The 13,601-nt window shown below is 36.6% G+C and overlaps 1 pseudogene; it reads right to left on the bottom strand.

The window, feature by feature from the left end:
• Positions 1–1,024: 1,024 nt before the first annotated feature.
• On the bottom strand, positions 1,025–8,730 carry LOC122325912 (annotated as a pseudogene).
• Between the last annotated feature and the right edge of the window lie 4,871 nt (positions 8,731–13,601).

The following is a 13,601-nucleotide window of genomic DNA, read 5'->3' as shown; positions in this document are numbered from 1 at the left end:
ATATACATGAGCTGCTGGATAAAGTTGATCTCCATAATTTCTCTCATGTCACGCATCTTCTCTTATCTGGCTGAAAGATGGGATGGTTTCTGAGACATATTACATTTTTGCCAAAAATAATGCAAATAAAACTATTTACTTACTGCTTAGAGTGACACTTACTTAAACTATTTAAGTAGCAGTGCATTAATATGTTGTTAACACACAACATAATGGAAGAAGAAAAATAACATTTCCTCCATGTCTGTTATCTTTCACTAGTTATATTCACTCATTACACAAAGTGAAGAAGAAAAGAGAGAGGGATAAAGCCAATCCAGTGGATGGGGATTATTAATAGACAGAGGAGAGAATGTGGCCAGGACACAAGGGTTATACCCCGACTCTTTACAGTGAACATCATGGGAATTTTAATCACCGCAGAGAGTCAGGAAGTCAGTTTAATAATTTACCAACAGAAAGCTAGTTTACAGTGGAGATCCCTCATCCATGTACTGAGCAGACTCAGCCCTGCTTAGCTTCAGAGGACAACTAAACTTGGGCTGCAGGGTGACATGGGTCATACTCCTAGAAGTGTGAGCACACATCAGTGTTTCCTGAGAGAGGATACAAGCATCATCATCCATTTAACATTATACTATTAAAGAAATATTTGCATTGCACATTATCAGAGGTTTGACTGTCAAAACTTTGATCAGCAGGTAACTGTATGACAATGTAAGGAAATCATGTGCCATACACTGAGCTTTAGAAAGTGATACAAAGTGAATCTGTGAGGAGATTGCCCGGGACAAGATGTATTTGAATTTCTGTTCATCTGTCCTGATGCCTGCCACTTCATCACCATGACTTTGTTCACTCTCTTTCAGTCCTGAACACAAACCTTTAAACAACACTTTGATGAACAGGAATCTTTAGCGAATATAAATATCCAAAGATCAACATTTTCACACTATCACCATTCAACCATATGAAAGAATTGATGAATTTATTAAATATGAATGAAGCGCTATTCAGCCTGAAGAACCATCATCAAGTATTTATTTTTAAAAAACAAGTACACTTTATCACTTTATCTGGCTAAAATTACACTGGCATTCAGCTGTTACTGAACTACAAAAAAATTACTATTAAACAAATGCCACCATAAATCAACAGAACATGCAGTGTTACAGAAAGAGATCTAACACAAAAAGTCATAGGTCAAGAGCACAACTAATTCATTTCAACAAATAAAACATCACCATCTGATCTTCTGTAAATCTCTACAACATCAGGTGTTCATCACTGATGCTCAATAATCTTTGTCACTATTTTCCATCTTTGGGGATAGGGACAGTTTGCTGAAGCGGTGTTAAAGTTAATGAGGTAAGTTTTGATTGTCCATTAATGAAGACACCTGATGATAACAAGAAGAATCACCAAGGAAGAAAATCACATTTTTTTTAGTTACCATTACAGTGATCAGTGTTTACTTTAGTTGGGCTCTTGAGACTTGAAATTATAATATTTTGCAGTCTTTGACTGCTATAACTGAATTATAATAACCAGAAAAACAAAGAGCAAAAGCATTCTAATAAACTACTGGATTTTTCAGCTGCCTATTTGAATCCAAAATTGGAGGCACACCACATCTGAAAGCACTTCTCAGCCTCCTCCACCTTTTTCTTCTCCCCCTTCTTATCCTCATCAGATTGTTTGTAGTAAACTCTGACCAGCTCTTCATTAAACCTCCTTGGCAGGAAACTGGACAACTGTAAATAAGACAAGTGACACACAATCAGTTTCCTAACAGTACTTTAGCAATATTTCACTGACCCCAACACTGAGAAGTTAAAGGCCGTTCATTTATTATTATTGTTAATTTATTTATTTTAATTATTTGCCAAGGACTGATGTTTACACACTGTAAAAAAAATGACAGTGATTTTAACTGTAAATAACAGTAGAAATGCAACGGTAAAACCTGTTAAAGAATGAGACCATCTATCTTTTTTTTTTCTTCTGGAGGCAGATGCCTGCTGCTTTGAAACACAGTCATGAAAACATTCCTGGGAGGTAATTTTTTTATGTCTTATCCCAAAATGCATGCATTGAAAAATATTCATAAATAATAATTTGGAAAATTGTTTAAATGATCTGAAATAAAACAATTTTACAGTTACCTGATAATCTTTAATGGGAGCAGCTTTATTGGGTTTTCTCTTGCTGTAGAAATAGACCTTTTCAATGGGGTTTTTGTCCTTCATTCCATGATCCAGATCAACCACCTGAATAAGAAGAGATGAAATAGCTAGTGTGTGCAGACATGAAGGCAATATAATTTGGATTAAAACTTACATAAACTGGTAAATTTTCAGTGTTCAGAGAAACAGTGGGGTCTGTAGATTTGTAGTTCTCTACTGTTGCCTTCCATGTTTTTGTCAGCTCCTCCTGAAATTTCAGATTTGGGAGCCCTTGTCAGTTTTATAGGTTTAAATCAAACAAAATAAACATTGTGTTTTTCACTTCTGACCAACCTTTGACATGCTAATGGTCAGACGAGCTTCTCAACAAATTTTGGCAGTTTTCTTCTGAGGATCCTGTTTAAGATATTTCTGGACTTCTTCAGATTGTCAGCAGTAGTGGACAAAATATGCTCAAAGAGCTCATCTGACAGAAGAATAGAAAATTCATCACCAATACAAAATATTTAATTTCATATATGGTATGTCCTGAGTAGGGTTGGGTATGAGACACTGTCTTATAAAAGGTCTTATAAAGGATTTAAGAGTTAAAGTTAATGAGATAATTAAGTGACTAATTAAATGATGCATTAATGATGAACACCTGCTTTTACTGAGAATTACAGAGGATCAGATGTTGATGTTTTACTGGTTAAAATGACGCCACCATCATGGAGATCAGATGCTGTACTCATATCCAACACTAACTAACTAACTAACTAACTAACTAACTAACTAACAAAGCAGAATTAAATTAATGAGATAATTTATTGAATGAGAAGTGTCTATTACTGAAGCCATTATTAAGGTTAACAAGCACCATTACCAAAGAAAAACATGAAGGTTATATCAAAACAAATCCAAAACCACCTTTTCTTGGGTTTGGGAAACTACCATAAAACGCAAACAAAACCTAATGTTGAAAAAAAGACCAATTAAAGCAAACACTAATCACTATAATTCACTGACCTGTGAGTGTGCTGTAGTCCTCTGTTGTCTTTATTGCTTCAGAAATCTTCAGCATATCTTTAGGTTTATCTTCATGAAGATCTCGATCAGCTTGTATATGAGAGCTTCTGCAAGCCTACAAAAAGGGAGTTAGTGTTTCAAACAGGTATAAGGAGTGCAGTCCATTACATAATTTGTGTAATCTCTAGAGAAGGAAGAATTACTGATGAAAGATTTTAAAAACTGTACGATCAGCACCACTAATCCAAACAGAGAGACTCACATCTCTTCAATGATGTTGGCGATCTTGTGCTGATAGGCCTGACGATGAAGAGTGTATCGGGTGCGAAACATATCATAAACATTATCAGCCTCCTGTTAAACAAACATCAGTGTGTCAGAGATCCAGATCATGTAAAGCAATGGCATTTTTAGACAGTTGTTAAGTAACAAATCTAGAACAAGAATGTCTATACATTGAAAATGTATGCACTGTAAAAATTCTGTTAAATTGAATTCATAAAGCATAAAGTCATTAAACAACTCCACAAGCAAAATCTGTTCATGCCCCTAGCATACAAAAGCTTTTTATTTAGATTATTCCCAACAGCAACCTCCATGATGGTGGCATCATTTTAATCAAAAAAATATCAACACCTGATTCTCTGTAATTCTCATCATTAATAGTGTCTTATTTATCTCTTTTAGGACTTGGAATTCCACTTGAGACTTGTTTCGTTTCTTGCAAGGAATGACTTGGTTCCCTCTCTGGTAAAATCATCTATATTTTATTTTCAGACCTCTACACTTTACACCTCTGCTCATGTGATATCTGAGGCAAAACTACTAAACAAATTTAAAGTAAACAAATTAAGAGTAAGCCAAGTTTTAATATGTGTTTGAATACATATAGGTTCTGCTATATGCATTATTCATACAGTGTGTGTTTTTGATTTGTCACCTTATCTCTGAAGCAGATGTGATTTCTCCCATTCACTTCACAGACTCGAGCAAACTTCAGGAGACGCAGATGGTCAAAGCTGTTTCGAATACCCAGATGATGACAGTCTCTATCAAATAAATATGAAGCATGAAATCACAGTGCACAGTAAAATCCCATGCATTAAATCAACACTTCCAAGCATCTATATGTGTCCACACTAACACTAGTGTTAAATGTAAATAAAATAAAGTGATGATTGACCATTATTGAAGACACCTGATGTTAACCAAAATCACCACAAATCTAAATGTTACCATTACATTGATCAGGCTTTACTTTAGTTGGGCTCTTGAGCCATGCCTTTATGATATTATGTAATGTTTGTCCGCTGTAACTGAATTATAATGACTAGACAAACAAATTGTAGAAGTCAGGAGTTTTGGTATTTGAAAGAAATCCTAAAATGCATACACAGTAAAACACTTTGAAATCAAATCCAAATCAGAAGGTTGTTATGATCAACCAAGGAAATGTAGCTCTGAGAAAGAATTCAAATGAAATCAGTGCTTCAAGACAATTTTGTTTTATGTTAGAATATAAACACCTCCAGACTTTTTGCTCTTTGTTTGTCTGGTTGGTAAAACTGAGCTCTTAAAACTGTGTAATGGTCTTATATCAGTCTGCCATCTCTGACATATTGCCATTTATCTGCACAGCAAAATCCCTGGTATTGAAACGCTGCTGGGTATCTGTATGGACCCATCCTACAGAGTGATAAAAGAACCTTCTGATTGTACAAAGAAAGAGCTTGTGTTTCCATACATTTTCAAAGGATTACTTAAAATAAAACTAAACAAAAAGACAGCATATTCAGTTTAGATCATGGCAAAACAAGCTACTAAAAGTGACTTAAATCCAGAAATATAGTGAGAATAAAAGTAATTATAAATCATGCAGCAATGCAGGATGGGAGGTTTTGATTGGCTACAAGATGCTTTTGATGGTCACCGTTGTTGTGATTCTCACGCTGATTCTTGATGGCTGTGTGTCTAATTTAAACCTTTTGAAATAATAAAAAAATTAGATTATAATGAAAATACAAGATTGCGTGGTATTTCACAGTTGATTTCTTTTCAGGCTGTGGCTGAAGTCAGTTTTTTCTCTATTCTTCAGTGATGTTGATTGTTAGTTAATTATTTTATTAGGTCATTCATTTTAACTTTGGTTCATACTTAGTTGTACTTTATCAAGAGTAGGAGCAAATAGAGTTTGTTGTGATATCTCTCGCATCTGTGAAAAATGTTTAATATTTACTGTATGAAATAGTCCCATTTGTCCACATCGATGCCGTTTCTGTTTATTTGCCACAATCTCATACAGGAAGGATTTGTCTTTATCTCTGCCTCTTGTATGACCACTGAACAGATAAGAAAATGCAGACTTAATTTTACTGAACCGTTAGCACACCATAAATAGCTGGAGTACCAGTCTGTACCTCTGAGGTTTCTGCCCCTTCAATCAACTCTTTAATGAAGGTGACATCTTTGTCATCCAGTCCATGCTCTTTCCACATGTCTTCATTCTCAGCCTGTAAACTCATCACAATGTCATCGAACATCTGAACTGACATCTGCTCGTGCTACAGCCAAGAAAGAAATAGATGACAATAATTACATGTGGTACAGTCAGTCATTTGCTGCATGAGCAATGTGTTTGTGCTCACCTTCCACTTTTCAGGGATGTCATCAATCAGGCCTAAGAAAAAGAAGCAGCTCTTAGGTTGAAAGATATATTTTATACATAACCAGTTTTTCTTCAGGCACATTTTCAATACTTATACAATAGCTTGAGTTCTACATGTTAATGAGTTCTAATGTAACACTGATTTGAGAAGAACCGTTGCAGGTCCACAGATCCTTCTGATTAGATTGCATGTCACACTGGCACTTACCTTTTAATTTTTTTATTCTTTTGACTTCAGGAATAACCAGACCATCAAAAACATGAGAAAATGGTCCATGGCCTAACAATAAACAGAAAATATACATTTTAGAGCCATTTTTAAAATGATGGGGAATGTTCTGTGTGACCCAAGCTTGCATCTGAACAAATGAGTTCAATGACTCTTATGAAGGTTGATGTTCAGCTCCAAGTGGCTGAGTAACAGGCCAGAATTAAAACTAGAGAGGAAGAGCAAGAATAGGACATTCCTTTAGACATATACTACTTGATTCTAGACCAATATAACATCGTGTTCAGTAGAGCAAGCGAGCGCTCGTGTCATTTATGCAGAAGTAGAGCGTGCAGGTAAATTGTGAGATTTGTGAAAGAAAATCACCAAGTGGATAATAAAAAGTTGCAAATGCATGTGTTGCAAATGTTATTTACCAATTTGGACTCTAAAGGGACTCTATATTTGCCTTTTGAAATGATGATCAGCTGTCCAATGATCAGATGTCCTTCTGTACATCTTTGCACCTTTTTAAAGCGAGGCGAAGCACAGTGTTCACAAAGCACTTTACTCAACAGGGAAGTGGGGGGACAGGGGTAAACGAGGAGAAATAGGGCTGGAAGTAGCAATAGCTCTTTGGGTTCAGCCACAGTGGCTCTGGTACAAGTGTCAAGAATTTAAAAAAACTATTCAAATAAATTCAAATATCAATTTAATATCCTGTACATTGGACTGCCCCCGATGTTGTCATAATATGCAAATAAATTAGTATATTTACACCCCACATGATCTTTTGGTCACGCCAGGCCTCTCTATTTTGAGTCCTTTCAAGCTACATGTATTTTTTTGTGTGTAGTATTTGTGCATCTACACAAACATGAACAAATCAGGATTCAGTAAGAGAGTCAACAGGAATTTACCCCATATACAATGTGAAGTGCATGTTCAAAATGTATTTTTTTTTTATTAGTAACTGTTACTGTACTGTGCAGGTAGAGTCAACATCTGTGCTAAAATCTGTGAATGTGTGGGTGATATTCTTAGTATTTGTTTGTTGTCCTTCTTAACATTTAAAGATATGACTCTAAATTGTTTCATTAAATTCATTTGATTTAAATCATTTTTAAGAGATGAAGATTCTAGTTTAAGTACTAGCCCCACTTTACCCAAGTCGTGACACAGACCGGCAATCTGGAACACACAGGAAATCCTGTTTGGTAATTTTGAGCTCTGGTTGATTGTTGTGAAGAACTTTCACCAGACGTCCTGCTAAATATGCCACACTAACACACCACACAAAACACACCAAACCAAACCAAACCAAACCAAGACTTTAGTTTATAAAAATTGTGTTAGTGTTTCTCATCACATGGAAGAGCATTTAATTATTATTATTTTTCTTGTTAGATAGTTTTGCCTACTAATTTAACATTCTAAATTACTCATTTAATTTTAGATCTGTAAATAATTCTGTCTCACCCAAGTGAGTGTTCAAATCGATTGTGAGAAGCGCCAGGATACACCAGGTATGTTCCTCCCAGCTGTTTGATGTGTCTGAGTCTCTGAAACTGAGGAGTATCGATGATCTTCACTAGCAGGGGGTGCAGCTCCATGTGTCCGTGAATGGGGTCATTGAAAATCTGCAGGAAAAATAAAAAAGCGGTTTATCACACCAGCATGACCTTTGTACAGAGTTCTGAGAATATTCTCTGTTAGCTGGCTTCATGAGTCAGTAATTAAATCATTCACTAATTGATTCCTAATGATTCATTGTGTGATCTGGGCTGTACTCACAAAACAAAAATCTTAAAAATAGTGGACATGTCAATGGAAATTTGGAGTGATGAGCAGCCAACGCTGCAGCACCCAGGATCAATTGGGGGTTTGGTTTCTTTTGCCTGGCGTCTCACCTCAATCTCAAACCCACAACCTTCAGGTTACAGGTCTGACTCTCTATCCATTAGGCCATGACTGAACAAAGAGTTGGACTGGCAGGGATTGTATGTGCGTGGATGGCTTAAATGCAGAGCACAAATTCTAAATATGGGTTTACAATACCTGGACACATGTCATGTCACATCAAGTCCTATAAAAGGGGGTATCTTGGTATCTATCATACCAACTGAATACCTACCTTCATCTGTTCCTTTGAGAAGTCTAAGGTGTATTTCTTCAGAATGTCATGCAATTCATCCTTGATAATCTCCCATAAGTGTTGTTTCTCTGGCTCTGAAAAAGTCAAGACACACACACACACACACACGTATAATGTTTACTTTAATGTGTGTGTGTTAATTTTACTGCTGTATCTTTGATAAATCATATTATGTTAGTCTTTTTACATGGCAGGTAATGTGATAACAGGAGGAAAGACTGAATATAATGTTTTGCTTCATTTTAATGTAAGATCTAATTCCTTGTAGCCTATTTTAAAAAAAAAAATTACATATAACCATCACATCTACTTTCAACACAGCATATCTGTCTTCTATTACCTTCACTTGCTTCATAGGACTTTCTGAGATCCTGGAGACTCTTTCTGTAATCAGAGAGGTTTTTTCTGGTTTGTTCAGATCGAGGCATCTTGTCTTTTATTTTATTGTGGATTGTTAAAAGCTTAGATGATGTCTGTCTATCTGCTTTCAGACTTCACAGCTCCAGTGGTTCAGCTCTCTGGGATACAATCAGGAAGTCTTGTCATGATGAGGGTGTGTCCCAAATAGACTGGTTTCATTGTTTAAATGCAGGTATTACTGCTTTACATTTATAGGCACGATACATTTGTGCACATTTTGACTGATTTTCTAGCATGTAGTAAATGTAGACCAAATGTGCAGGAAGATTATCATTTTAGTAACAATATAGCATTAAAGATATTATGAGTGGCTACCCCACCCCTCTAAACCTAACCATAATTAGTATTAAATTAAATTGAATCAAAGCTAACGTTTTGACACTTTTGTAGAGATCTCTGGACTATCAAAAAATCTTTGTTTAACAGAGATCTAAGAGATGTATTGGTATTTAAAAGTTCACAGATGTATTGAGGTGCTGAAATAGACTTGAAAATGCTAAACAATTTAATAATGGAGTAATAATTTGTTTACTCGCTTGACACTCATTAGATAGTCTTAAAATGTTATGAAATTATGAAGCTGCTAGTTGAATAATATTTTCTATGTAGTTGTATTTCTTTGTATCACAATAATATGTTTGATACGTGAGTCTGCTTTGTAGTGCTTTTGTAGAAAGGTAGCACATAAGCATTTATTTTCTTGAAACACAGTTCATTTAAAGTCTAATCTCCAAGTTAGGTTTTCTTTTGATTACAAATAACCTTTTGGTTCCACAGTGAAGTTTTTTCGAGTTTTTTATTTTTATAAATCTTTGTGCTGATTTAAAAAAAAAAATTGTTTTCACCAGCCTTTGTGACACGCGTCTGATTTCTGATTGGACAATATAATAAAGTGGGTTGAGTCGCTGGATCTATAAAAGTTGGAAATACAGTTGAATTGTTACACAACTATTCTGAAGCTTGATAAATAAAAATAAAATGGCAAGTAAAAGACAAATGGAAGAATCAGACACTTGTCCTGTCATCCCAAAGAAGAGAGGTGAATTTTTCTTCTTATTATTTGTTGGATATATATTTATAGGATATATTTTGGATCTCTTTGTTGGCTACATAACAATAATGAACGTTTTAGTGCTGTAGAATCCAAACCAACAAACACATGTGAAAGCTTTTACTGCTGTTACTGAAAATGTTTATTATTTTAAGTAAAAAAAAAATTCCAACTCAAATTTGTCAAAGCAAAAACTAAATTATTTTAATTGAAATATGAATTATAAATAAATAAATATCATGAATACAAAAGTTGCATTATATGCTATTTTTGGTTTAAGATTTGCTTCAATCATTTTATTCATGAATAAATAGCCAATAATAATAATATGCAATAATATGTCATTTAAATGTCTGCCAGTAGCACTTATCTAAAGATGCAGAAATTGAAACTGTTTTGAGACAGCTCTCATACCATGTAGCATAATGCATAGCACGCTTCAGAATTGTATTCAAATGTGTACATTTCATCTCATTTCTATTGCCAGAGAATTTATCAAATGACTTTTTCCCCGCAGAGCCTGGCAGAGACATACAAATGAAGGTAAAGCGCTCTAAAAGCCCAGATACACTTATTTTCCTGCGCTCCGCTCCGCTGCTTGAACGGCGCAGTGCCGTCGAGCTGCTCACCAGCTTGACATCTTGACGTCGCAGGGGAGGACGTGTTTGCACCACAGAAAGGACCACATTTTTGAATGGTTGAAAGATCCGCACTAGGGTGGATGCCAGGTATTTTAAAACGAAAACACGCATTAATTCATTATGCCCCGCTGAAGTCGAGTTGTTTTCACGCACACAAGATCAGTATTAAGCAGAGGGCGGACTTTCCGGTCACAAGTAAGTCTTTAAGTCAAGTTCCAAGTTCTCAAAGAGTTAAAATTAATAAGATAATGTTCAATGGTGACAGAACACCTGCTGTCAACAATAAACATTACTGAAGAAAAGAGAAAGCAAGAGCAACTGGCCAACAACCCAGCCTTGGAGGAAACCAATTGGAAGAAGAAAAAAAGTAAAAGAATAATTAGATGGTCTTGGCTTTTTAAAAAAAATTTTTTCAAGCAATTTGCAATATTGTTTTTTCATGATGAATAAAATCTTGAAGTAGTAGATTAGTTTATGCCTTCTGTTCATAACTAATCATGAATGAACCTCATGAAAGTTTCTCCTTTGGTTTATAGACTGACATTTAGTTGTCAGTTGATATCTCTGCTTCACAACAGCACAGCATTGTGTTTGATCTAGGCTGATTCTGTTAATCTTTTTCTTTTTGTTCCACTTTTCTTCAGTAATTGCATGTCCATCACTCATTAAATTAATTACCTAATTTAACCCAAAACTGTTTTAGTGTTATTTGAACACTGAGTGTGGACGCGTATGAACGCATGAGCTTTCAGGAGTTTCACTAATGTTATGAAATGTTAGATAAATCATTATTAAAAGTAATGTTAACTGATGATGTTCATAGAATTGCTGTTCTCATACTTTAGGAAGAAAATGGCTTTAATAATGCATTCATGTTGTTTTAAGAACAACAAACCTGATCAAAATTGATCAAGCAAGTAGTAATGTAAAAAAATACTTTAGATGGATGTCTACTAAAATATTTCAGAACAATGTTGTAGAAACAATGTATAACATTGTCGTGTTAACCCGTTGAGAATGTTCCAGGTTAGCAGAGAAGGATGTTCAAGAATGTTTTCTCCCATTATTATGAGAACATCTAAAACTTACAACCAACATGTACATGACATTTTGGTCTAACCATTTGAGAACATTTTTAAAGACAGATAACTTTGAACAAACGTTAACATTACTGAAGGAATGTTTGTTCATAACATATGAAGGAGCCAGCAGAGAGGACAATTAAACTCCACAAGCGGCATCACCAGCTTCACTTGACAACAATATGTTGCTATCTGGGAAGATATTAAAGCAGTAACTTCATACTGATGTTCATTATATTATGTGCAGAAACAGTAATGAATTATGTGGTTTGTGGTGCACTGTTTTGATCAGCATCAGCTCTATTATTTCCCGGTGGCTCTAACAAATACATCCTCTCTGTGATGTCAACTGTCACTCCGCTCAGTCCATTGAGTCACACTGAATGACATTTCGTCCTACATGTGGTGTGTTTGGCTTTCATAAGTGAGTGCTGGTATCTGGGGTGGTTTTTGAGCTAGGTTGTAAAGGTTTCTGTGTTCTCTTTCATGTTTTCCTAGTTATAAAATAGTATACTTAACTCAATAACCTTGAGTTAAGTATGCCCAGAAAAAACTAAACATAGACTGAATTGTCTTACTTTAGTATACACAAGTTTACTTTTAGGTGTATACTTTAAGTATAACAGTAGTAAAATATGAATTACTGAGTCAATAAAGGATAAAATCCTTTTTATCACAATGATCATTATGCTCAGTGTTTGCTTTAGTGAGGATCTTGACCCTTGGCTCTTGTTTGACTACTGAAATATAGCAGTTAGACACACAAAAGAAATGAGATGCAATGAGTAGATGAGGTAAACAGGTGTGTGTGTGTGTGTGTAGTGGCGAGTGTGTTTTAGTGCTTCTTTCCCAAGCGGTGGCAGCTAATGTGACTTTATCACAAATAGTAATAATAGTAAAAGTAATAGTAATAATATTAATAGGCCCAGGACCGTTGAATGAATTAATTAATTCACGATGTGTGCTAGCATCTTGTAACATGGACACAGAGGCGAAGTAGAATCCATGTATGGAAGTTTATTAGTGGGCAAGACAATGAGACATCAGCGATAAAACAGATGAAGAAATCGATAACAGGCAGACAGTCAAACAGCAGACAGGTTCAAGGGGTAGTATGGAGATCACGAGTCAGTACTGGCAGTGAGTGCGATAACAGGTTAGCAATCCAATCAGGTAACAAGACAGAATCTGAGAGACATGAATCAAGTAAACAGGTAATGGTCATACACATGAATAACAATCAGCATAATCAGGAGAACCACTTGGTAAGGCAATCAGAATGGCAATACTTCACGTTAACTATTTTGGACGGCTCCTGGTTATAAAGCCCTTTAATAGAAAGTGAGGCAGAGAAGAAGCAGAGGAGCTTGAGCACAGCCAGTACTCAGGTGAGGGCTCACTCTGCTGGCCAGGCATTACATGTGCCTTACCACATAACTGTGAAAACGGATTCTAGGAGAACAAGTATAGCTCAAATATAGGTTTTCTAAGTCTCCTTGTGGGACATGCCCGGAACACCTCCATTGGGAGGCGTCCAGGAGGCATCCACCAGAATAGATGCCTGAGCCACCTCCAGCTGGCCTCTCTGCGATGTGGAGGAGCAGGCGGGTCTACTCAGCTCCTCCCAGTGACTGAACTCTCACCCTATCTCTAGGCGTGCCCAGCCACCTATGGAGGCTGCTTGTATCTGGGATCTCATCCTTTCCGGTCATGACTCAAAGCTCACTGACCATGGGATCGCCCCTTCAGGATCTCCACCTAACGTTGTGGAGGGTTTCAGTGCCTGAATGACCCTAGGAGCTAGAGTTGTCTGGGGCTATATGCTCCCTGGTAGGGTTTCCCAAGGCAAACAGGTCCTAGGTGACAAGCCAAGACAAAGAGCTCACCCCACACCACGTTGCCAGATAACAATCCTAATAATAGAGTTGCGCACGTCGACCCGTATTACAGCGCATCTGGCCCCCGCCAGCCAGAGGCCGGCATCACGAGCACCTGGTGGAGCGGGTCTTGCCCCATGGGACCCGGCTGGGCTCAGCCCGAACAGCGGCGTGGAGCCATCCTCCATGGGCCCACCACCTGCAGGAGAGGGACCGTATGGGGCTGGTGTCCCTGAACACAGAATCTGGTTTTAGGGACATTGGAACATCACCTCTGCTGGGAGAAGGAGCCTGAGTTATTTGGCAGG

Source organism: Puntigrus tetrazona, chromosome 1, assembly GCF_018831695.1.
Source record: "Puntigrus tetrazona isolate hp1 chromosome 1, ASM1883169v1, whole genome shotgun sequence".
NCBI lineage: Eukaryota > Metazoa > Chordata > Actinopteri > Cypriniformes > Cyprinidae > Puntigrus > Puntigrus tetrazona.
This window is presented reverse-complemented; position numbering and strand designations above follow the sequence as displayed.